The following is an 11109-nucleotide window of genomic DNA, read 5'->3' as shown; positions in this document are numbered from 1 at the left end:
GTACGCCTACTCTGATGGCTGTTAATGATCTTTACTCTAGGGATTTATTTGAAAGATGCAAGGAGCAGACTCTTTGCCCGGGGATATGGGGCTGCGTCTGTCATGTTTGCGGAGACAGACTTAAACATGAGTACTAGGGACATATGTTTCGGCCAGTTCGACCATATGTCTGCTCTGCTGCTGCTCTTATCCAACAAATTGCATTGCTTTCGTACAAGTCTGTGTCCAGCCTGCCTGTTTCAGGGGGACAGTCAGTATGCCTAAGAGGCAAAGGTTTAACAGTAAATTAACATCTTTCCTTCCTAATGAATTTATACAGTCATGCTAGCAGTTGATTTTTACTCAAAGTTACAGCAGTAAGGCGTTCATTTATCCAATGAACTTATATTCTGGAATGACATTGACTCACCAAGTTTTGTCTGAGATATCCTGTCTGAGGTTTAAGTGATGGTAATTCCATCTGAAACATGAAATGTCCTGATATCTTAGTAGAATCTCACAGGTTCTACCATGCAGTGTTCGAGCAGTTGATTCATTATTCAGTGTCTGCTGATGAGCCTCATCATTGGTTGCCAGACAACCTGTCAGCAGAATCTCTGCTGCTCAGCAGAAGATACACAACATCACATGAATCATTTTCAAGTGTAGATTTTGTCACTTAAATCTATTGATGGAGTTGGTAGAAAAAAAGGTTTAAATATGCACATTACATCTTGTAGATAAATGGAAAAGACTTGTGCAAAATCGCTACCCATGCAGGTCCATGTATTGTAAATTTCTGAACCTTTGTAGGACATCTGTAGATACACTGTATGTGTGAACCTTTCCCTCCTAGCTACAATTGGTTTACATGGGAGGCTGAATATTTTCCATCTCAATGCCACACATTCACATCTCACTATCATGTAAAGCTGTTTCCTGACAAATGCGACCCTGAAATTGAGTATGCATGAGCGCTGCATGGACTACCAAACACTTGACAGAAAATCCCTTTCACATTCTGGAGTGATGCTGTTCTCCCAATGCCCCATGGACACATGCACAAATGCCCACCCCTTTCCTTTTTACTGACGGCTGAAGTGGCAGGGGTAACACTCCCTCAATGTTGGTGCTGTGTTAGTCAGTAGGGGGCACTGTGACTATGTGTCTGTTTTCCTCATAAAAGTGGAGCTGCCTCAGCTACATAATAATATCTGCGTTCTCTCAGGAGCTTTGACTGCTGGGAGAAAATCACTGTGTTTGCTGATGATAATGCAATTAATTAAAGAGCCAATCATTTTGGCCTGCCACGTCTAAATTTGAATGGAAGTTGCAATATTGTTCCTTGTGTTATACAGGCTGGGTCTCTGCTCATCAAACTTTTTTTTTTTTGAGTTATTGACCAGCATAATTCAAATTATGGTTTCTTATTACTTTTAATATTCAAGGTGCTGCATAGTGAGGAAGGGGGAGAAACAAAGAAAGATTAAAAAAGAACCTGCATTGTTGTTTTTGTGAGCTAGTTTTAAATTACATTCTGTTGCCCTTTGTCTTTGAATATATTGGTGAGATTTAATGTATGTGTATGCATCCTAGCCTGGGGCAGCTATGGAGGAAAGATGAGTTTCCATTACTAGATGAAGGCCTCTGCTGTGATAAGTGTTGTGGTGGCTTTAAGAGGTTGTTCATATATTCCATTGGCCTGTAATGACACATTGGTATAGAAGATAGAGGGAGGAGATACATTCAGGAATAAGACGTGCATAGAGAATGGCTCACCGGATCCATAGATTTACCAACAGGCCGAAGGGAAATGGCTGAAGACAATTCAGTCCCACATTTCCTACCATGCTCCCTCCACTGTACTCTTTGTACTCCTGTACAAGATGGATGGCATGACAACACTGTGGGTAAGAGAGGTCGTGTAAAGCATATGTACACATCACCAGGAGTGTATGTGGTTGCACGTGTGGGTTGACAGGATCTTCACGTGATGAGAGCAGTAGCGTGAGATCTATTCAGTGAACATTATCACAGGGCTTTGTAGTGAAGCTATAGTGTTGCTGTGATGTCAGGGTAGACAAGATAGATTGATAGAAAGATAGAAAGAGAGAGAGAGGAAGAGTGAGAGATAGTGAGAGAGACCAAAGGGGCAGTGATATCGTCAGCTGCAAATGCTGTTGTGGGTTTTGGTAACCTCGTCTTCCAGCTAATAGAAAGAAAATAAGAAAGCACGAGGTATTCTTGTATATAATATGAAGTTAGTGTGCACATGGTTTCTTCTGTTCTGTCCATAAGGATCTGATTCAATTTCCACTGAAGCAAACTCTGTTTGAAAAGCATGCAAAGGTAAATCTCCAGATGGACTGTGGTGCAGTGTAAACGTGTGTAATGTGTCTCTGATTTACAGATTATCAAGAGCTAAAAAATATGCTGTTGTTCAGTATTTACTTTGAAATTACCACCCGCTCCAAAGACAACAAGCTATTCAAATACTTGAGTTATGCAGCATCTGTGGGCAGATTAGGAGAGAACTCTTTGCAGTGCAGTATACAACACAAGCTACTTCCTGACTGTGTTTTCTTTCTGACTGTTGGTTCTTCCATGAACTATTGATGTGGTCGTTGCTGATTTGAATCTGTGAATCTGTTGATGTTGATGACAACATTTTTTCTGTTGTGAAGACTTACAACAAAAATAGGCTTTAAAAGCATGCAAAGGAAGTAAAGTCTTGTTGCAGACACGAGACAGGAAGACCACCTGGGACCACTAGGAACTTGTACGGACCTTTCCCTAAGCCATTCTTCCTCAATGTCTGATGCAATTGATATACTTTCTTATATATACATAAAAATGTATAACTACATGGCTATAATATAGGTCCTCATTTCTAGCTGACACCCCTCAATTTAGCCAACAGAAGCAACAAGCTAATGTCAGCGCTATGATTTGATCATTTTAAATGTTTTAAGCTGATTTAGATTCAGTTGATTTAAATTCAAGACTTATCTGTAAGAAATGTGTATTTGTACTTGATTTTAAGGTGTAACGGTGTCCCAACATTTGGACAACAGCTAAGGATAGACAGATAGATAAATGTATAGATATATGATTTATTTGTCCCAAAGCAAACTATGTTATAATGTTAATTCAGTTTTATGAAATAATGTTAGCTTCAATGTCTGCTGTGCACATGACCTTTATGCAGATTGTCCGTCGCCAGGTTGCTGTGACAGATGGAACTCTTTTGTATTTGTAGATTGATTTGAAGACTTGAGTGGTGTAAGACAAACAAAAGTTAGAAAAGAAAAGTTTTAGAGGCATGTATATTACAGGAGATTCTTAAGAGACGACAAATGAGAAGGCCAACCAAAACATCAATGGAGTGCAGGGCTGAAGTCAGAAGGTCATTTGGAATGGAGGATGCTTATTTTTCACGAATATCTGCATTTATTATGGTTGGTGGTTTTTAAAAAGCAGATTTACAACACTGTATGTATGGTATACAATGACTGATGTTTGATTTACACACACACACACACGCACGCACGCACGCACGCACGCACGCACGCACTCACACACACACACACACACACACACACACACACACACACACACACACACACACACACACACACACACACAAATTAACAATTATCAGCTATTTAATTATAATTATTAATTATCAAGTTCTTCCTTATAATAATTCAAACAATTAAACAACCACGTAAGAAGAAACGCCAGCTTGATTGTTAATGTTCGTCAAACCTGCTATGCATTCAGAATCTGTGCCATGGTAACAGGGTTCCAAGGTGAGTAGAGTTTTTTGTGATGAAACAACCAAGCAAGAGTCCCAACGGCCAAATGCACAAAAATCAACCTTTTGGATAAAGTTTCGAGCTTCAGCTTTAGTTTTATTTTTGTACAATGCCAATGTTAAGTTTTTAAACATGCTGACTGAGGCAATGTTAGTTATTGATTGAATTCTGCCCTTTTTTGCTTTTAGACATTATGACAAATAATTTAAGCTCTAGTTACACATCTGTATGTTTTGAAATACGGCAGTAGCATATCACAAAGTCATGGTTGCTTCAATATGTTTCAAAATAAAAGCAATAGTAGTTTACATTTCAATATTACAGTCATTTTGTTTAAAAGGGAAATTGAGCAGACTTCCACATTTAACTTCCTTGTCTATTTTTCCCACAGCACTGGTAATATGTTTGTTGTCTTAAAACAACTGCTGAATGAACTCAGGCACGATTAAAGAGCTGCACTGCTATCAGTCTGGAAAAGCAGCCTGCTCAAAGCATGGATCGCTGCTCACAGTAAAAGAAACACAGTCATTGCATCAACATCAGGGTGTTATATGGTGTAAGCAATAGATAATGTGTCTAGCAAATGTTTGGGAATGTTTTTTGTGTTTTATCTAATTGCCTCGAATACAAGGGGTTAAATGGAGACCAACTGGAGTGCTCTGTTTAGATACTACATAATGAATGACATCTTTGAAGAGATGCTGTGATGAAAACAGTCATGCAACATTTCCACTGCTCAGTAAAGCTCACCAGTAAATATGAAATATGAAATGAGGTAAGTGAACAGCAATCTTATAAATCAGTATCTTGTTTATTACAAATCTTGACATATGCATGTATGCATTTTGCAATAACATCCTGTATATACTGTAACTGTCTGGTGAACATCTATGATGCCCACTTGGATTGGCAGATCCATTTTGCAAAGAACTGCTCTAGAGAAGAAGAGTTACATCGATTTATATGTAGTTCATTATAACAAAAATGTAAATTAAATGTTCATTGGTTTACATATGGGCAGTACAGTGGTGCAGTGGGTGTCGCTGTCACTTCATAGCAATAGAGTTTGCGTAATTTGTATGTTCTCCCCATATCTTTGTGGGTTCTCTTTGGGGTCTCTGGTTCCCTTCCACCTCCAAAAGCATGCAGCTTAAATAAACTGATAATTTGTAAATTGACCGTAGTTGTGAGTGTGTGCATGAGTGGTTGTATGTCTTTCATGTGGTTATGTGACACACTGGCGTTGCGTTCGGGGTATTCCCTGTCCCTCCTCTGTATTCAGCTGGGATAGGCTTCAGCGACACACATGACGATTATGGTTGTGTCGTTTACAAGAAAATGGATGGATGGTGGACAGCTGACAGGCTCTGGCAGTCAACCTGACAAACTATGCTGTGATGCTGATTGTACAACAATGTAGACCACATGTAATTTTGGTAACTCTACCTATTTCCATGCCCAAATATTGTGGCATTTTGGAATTGAGTTAAGGAAAAAAGATGTTCATATGCAAGTCAATATTAAACCCCCAGCATCAGTTTTTAAGGACCACATAGTGTTCAGTAGAAATATATTTTGACAATTTGTCGGATTGCTGCAAGGCTAAATATTCTTCACAGGTTGATTGTGAACAACCTCATGTTTCACTATGGTTTGAAAATGCCTGTATTCAATTCAGCTTAAAAGGTTATCGTACATAAAAGACTACAAAGAGCTTGGACCAGTTCTTATATACCTGGCAGCCAATCTGATTAATATAGACGACGAGCTACCAATTGGCCTTCAGCTATGTAATATTATGTACAATGTAATACTAGAAACACCGAACATGATAAACTTGCTTGCAGTGTATCGCAGTGCACAAATATGCATGGCTCTTGAATAAATCACTTTTTTTTTAATTTTTTACCTCAGTGTATCACAAATGGAAAGCTCTGCAGGAATATTTAACTACTGCATCCATTATTATACGGAGAAATCCTTGTCCAGTAGCTCTCACTTAAAAGAGAAAAGTTAGTTCATCAACCTCATTTACAGCATATCTCCAAATGGAACAGTGTCAGTCCTGTGCTACCTTGCCAGTAAACAGTGAACACATTGTTAAATTCATAATCAGATTAAGCAGCATTGCACCATTCATTTGGGGATGCATATATTAAAACTTGTGATGTATTGTAGATATTTCAAATCAAAGTGTAAATTATATCACATAACTACCTGTTTGGGATAGTCCAAGTCACTGCTTGTAAGAAAGTCCTAGCTTTTTTAGTTTAAGTTTCAGGAAACGGCATGCAATTCCTTATCAAAAGTTGATATGTTAAGACATGCATTTGAGAGCCAGTTGCAAAACTGAATTTTTGACACAGGAGAATTTTGCATTATTCCACAAAGACAACACAAAGCTAGGTTTGGTCTCATTAGAATGTGTTATGACCATTTATAAAGGTAAAAGTGGATAGCGAAGTATGAAAGAGAACTTAAAAGCAGTGAGGATTAAGAAAATTGGGAATCGTTGTCCAACCTTAGCTGCAATGAGTTGTATAATAGTACAACAAGATCCTTTAACAGGACAATGGTTCTGTTATAAAAATTAAATGAAAAGGAAATGCACTTGTTTCCAAGTAAACTGGCAAAAATGCTAAAGCTCAAAATGATGGTGACACAGCACTACTTGGCACATGGCTTTTATGATTCCAGTGCAATACAGCATGCTGACAGAAGGCTATAGGTGGAACTGTTGAATCCATTTTTGTTTGTACTTCAGACTCTGGTGGGTTTAAGGCTCTAAGGCTAGAGAGAATTTTGATAATCTTGCACATCTAGAAGAAACTGTATAGATGGATATGATATCTTGTACGGACCCCTAGAAATAACTTAAGAAGCATACCCATTATAGATCCATGTCAGTACAACCGCAGCTCAGCCTTTGACAAACACAAATCGGTAAGCCATTTGGCAGCCCCTTTTTCCCTCATTACATATGTATTTATTTGAGCAGCTTCTCTTTTCATGCTGTCTGCTCCTGTCAGACGCTGTGCACTGGTGTGCATCAATAGCAGGAACATTTCTGACTTGATAACAATACTGCAACCACATGAAAAAAGCAAGACAGAGAGAGATGGTGACTGAGAAATAACCATGTACAGACATACCGTAAGGGACACAAGCAGCAAGTATATAAAGTAAAGCTTATTTTTCTTTAAAATAAGACACAGTGGTTCTGAATTCCTGCTGTGGAAGAAGGTAGTCCATATTGCCAGCTATCCCAAATATCACACAATACAGCCACCCCTGCACCATTTCTCAGCCTTGCTGTCTGTCACTCTTCTTTTTTATCAGAGAAAGCAATACCAAATACCGTTGCTGAATGTATTAGCATGGCTGAAACTTCTCTGCATTGTAGCAAAGCCCATGCTTCCTCATCGACGAAAAGACATTTCCAGGCAGACAGAGAGATTTACATTTGTTCATTTAAGCACAAGACAATACGTTCAGTCAAATGACTATTTAAGAAATATAATTGCAGCATATGTATTTACAATTGAACGAATTAGATGTAAAAATACTACTTAATGTATTGTGTACTGCATCCTATTTGAATTTTGATGTGATCATGTAAATTTAATAAACCTTGGGGTCTGTATATATTATTTTAATGGTATGTTTTTCATTAGATATTTGCATCCAATTGAAGAAGTATTTGGTAAAAACCTGTTAAAGGCTGGGGACACTCCAGTGCGCCGCGGAGCCACAAAGACAGACAACCATGCACAAACACACTCACTCCTATGGGCAATTTGGGACCGGCCAATGAACCTGAAGCGCTTGCTTTGGGAGGTGGGAGGAAGCCGGAGAACCAGGAGAGAACCCACGCAGACACGGGGAGAATATGCAAACTCCGCACAGAGCGGGACTCAAACCCGGACTCGCCGTGTTGTGAGGTGACAGCACTACCTACTGCACCACCATGCCGCCCCTATGATAACATTCTGATTGTTATCTCAGAGAAATTAACACTGGGAACTATGCAGACAGCAATTAATTGGTGAATGTAATGAATGTAGCTCTTCATTATGTTACTTATAGTTGAAGGGTGTTCTTTTTGCAGTCATTGCCTAAACACGTTTCTGTAATATTCAAAACTCTCCTTAACCAGAGAGAACCAAATGCAAACTGGGTATTCACAGATCAGAGTTCCTGGTTGACAATATTTATTTAAACTGGGGCCTTTAGTGTGAGAAGATCGACCGAAAAAAAATGACAAAACGGTGCCATTTATCAGCATTCTTCAGCCTTGAAGAAAAGGGTGTTATCACACCCTGACTGGCCAGGAGGGAAATGAACCAAGCTGCTACTTTTCATAAGTTAGGCGTCAGCTAGTCTCACAAGTGCCACAGGCGATCGTAATATCACTCCAAGAAATTCAGTTTGAAATGAATAGGTAAAAGGAAACAAGCAAATGCCAAACAATTAGATGGTGAAAGAATTCCTGCACACCAATGACTTACAGTAAGGTTGTCAACAAAGACATCGTTCACAAGTCATCTGGAAACTCACAAAATTAAGATAAATGTTATTTAAAAAATCAGCATAACCAAGTTGTCAAGCACTTAATTTTCCCCAAATTGATTATCAATTACTAAAATTACAACTTGTCATTAATTGTCTTTACTTCTCAGCCTATTTACTGGAATCAACAGAATTCCATTTTGATTACATTTTTAGTCACAGTTTCAAATCCCCAAAAGGAATGAAAAAATACAGATCACTTGGTAGCAGTGTGTCATGTTTGTTAAATTAGTTTTTTTAGGATGAGTGGTTTTCAGTAAAATGCGATCACACACATGTTTAGATCATTCTAACAACAATACAGAATAAGAACAACTGCAGCGATCTGTCTTCATAGAACCAGCCCTGTATCCTCTCCAGCTAGAGCTTCATAAACAGAGATTTAAAAAAATCACATATGCCCTGCACAACCTTGCAGTTTTGTTCATATTATCACATATTATCTGCTAATTTAATCTACTATTGTAGGTTCCCACAAGTTTCTCTAAAAATAGCAGCCCCCTCTGATGAGCTCACAGTTTTCTGGAGGAACTCAATAGTGTTGTGGGGCTTGGTTATTGTGAGTTTTCTTTGGTGATAAGCCAGTGGTCAGTGTAACTAAACAAATCTTGGCCTTAGGCTTGTGTGTTTTTGATTGGTGCCCTCCATTTATCTTCATTCCTGTACAAAACTCAGAGAAAACTGTGGCTTTCAGCCACATATCAAAGAAAAAGCTTTCCTCTAAGTAATTACTTGCAAGACAAATGGCTGGCATTGAGACATCTTACATCCCTGTCTAATTAATGGCTCCCTTCTTCCTCCCCTGTAATAATTCACAATGAAGGACAATAAATAATTGGCACTGCCATGGTGCAGGTTTTTTGTCTGGAGGAGGAAGGATTCAATTAAAGGTGAAGCTTTGATCCCGTATTTACCCATGAAATTTTTACCTTCACCTCAACTAAAATGTTTCTTAAAGTCAGATGTAAAGTTTGCTGTCAGTCCTTGTGGTCCCCCTTCTTTGAGCTAGAAAAACTGTGCTTAAGTATTTAAAGAGTAACTTTTAGTCATAGCTTCATTTTTGTCGGTTTTTTTCAAATGACAGAAAATATTAGGAGAGAAGAAGTGAAGAAACTCCTTAGCTAGATAGAAAACCACTGGAGGCTTTAAGCCGTTGCAAAAAGAAATGAAAAAAATAAAATAAAGAAGAAAAGGGAGATTTAGAAAGACTCTGGGAAATTAATAATAAATAAGTCAACACAAAGGAGAGTGGCATAGAACTTAAACTGGATGTGGAAGAAGGAAGATAAAGTTAAATTAATGAACTGAATGTAAGTGGGTGTTTACTTACTGTGTGCGTGTGTGTGTGTGTGTGTGTGTGTGTGTGTGTGTGTGTGTGTGTGTGTGTGTGTGTGTGTGTGTGTGTGTGTGTTTGTACATTCAAATAGAAAGTAATAATTTAGGACTGACAGGTACAGTCATATTTGCAAAGTGTTTCACTTCTGAATAAATCTTTAAACTTGACGGTCCTAAAGGAATAAACTTAATGTGATTTTCAGTGAATATTAACGAAACACGATCTAATCCCATGCACAGTTACAGAGTAAGAAAGAAAAAAAGCAAACCTTTTGACTACATATTAATTTATCAGATTATAATAATTGAAAACCAGATATCACTTATTCATAATGTTGTTGTGTTCATAATTTTTATTTCTGTCAGCTAGTACGACTCAGCCCAGACACAGGAGGTGTAGCAGTCTAACGATACTGAAGTATCCGCAGTAGAATGAAGTCTGGAAACTGGAAGAAGAAAATGCATTTAATTTAATGTGACCTCTCATATTCACAGAGGAAGTGTTCAACCTTAAGCACACCCTCTGAGCTGATGAGCAATGCCACCTTCTATTTTCTCTCTTGCAGTGTTCAAAGTACTTTCTCAACCTCACCCTTTCACCTTCTCAGAAGCTCCAGCCAATTAGGACAGAAAACAAGGTTAATATTTCATATCTCATTCCCTGAGAGGAATCCAAAGCATATCCAAACACCTGGGAATGTGCCTGTCTTGGGTGGATTCACAGTTAGCTGCCGCCTTCTTTAGCAGATGACATTCACGAAGGTGACTTCAAATATGCATGAGCTCGTTGTGCGGGTTCTTAATATCTGTGGCGAGAGCAAACACAACCATGGAAAAATAAGTTTTAAATTTTATTTTTGTTACCATTATTGTTAGGGTTAGGGTTAGGATTGGGGTTAGGGTTAGGGGTTAGGGTTAGGGTTAGGGTTAGGGGTTAGGGTTAGGCAGCAAAGGGTCATAGATAGAACTGAATCTGTGGCTGCAGTTGGGTGCCACTCCTGGAGACTGAGCTTCGGGATCCAACTGAGCTAAATACACACCACAACGGATAAAAAGAAAACACAAACAAACAAATAACAAAAAAACCTAAACAACAGCAAACCAAAACGGAGACTACATGCATGTACCTGTAATTATTCAGAAACAGCAAGGTGGTTAGACAGTTCAGAGAATGTACAAAGATGTTTAGACAGAATGTTTTACGTTTTTTTAGGCTGTGACAGAACTGAACCAATGCAGAGAGAGACCTGGTGGTCACATGCTTCATCATCATTTCTGTGGTATGAGCAGCCCGATGGGGGGGGGGTACATGTCATGTCTAACATCAAGCTTACTTTGTCTGCTTAGAAAACAAGCCAGCAATGGTCAAGCAGAGGATGGACCTTCTTCTAGTGGGGCTCTGGTCTCA

The sequence above is a fragment of the Antennarius striatus genome, chromosome 1 (assembly GCF_040054535.1).
Source record: "Antennarius striatus isolate MH-2024 chromosome 1, ASM4005453v1, whole genome shotgun sequence".
NCBI lineage: Eukaryota > Metazoa > Chordata > Actinopteri > Lophiiformes > Antennariidae > Antennarius > Antennarius striatus.
Note: the sequence above shows the minus strand (reverse complement) of the source record.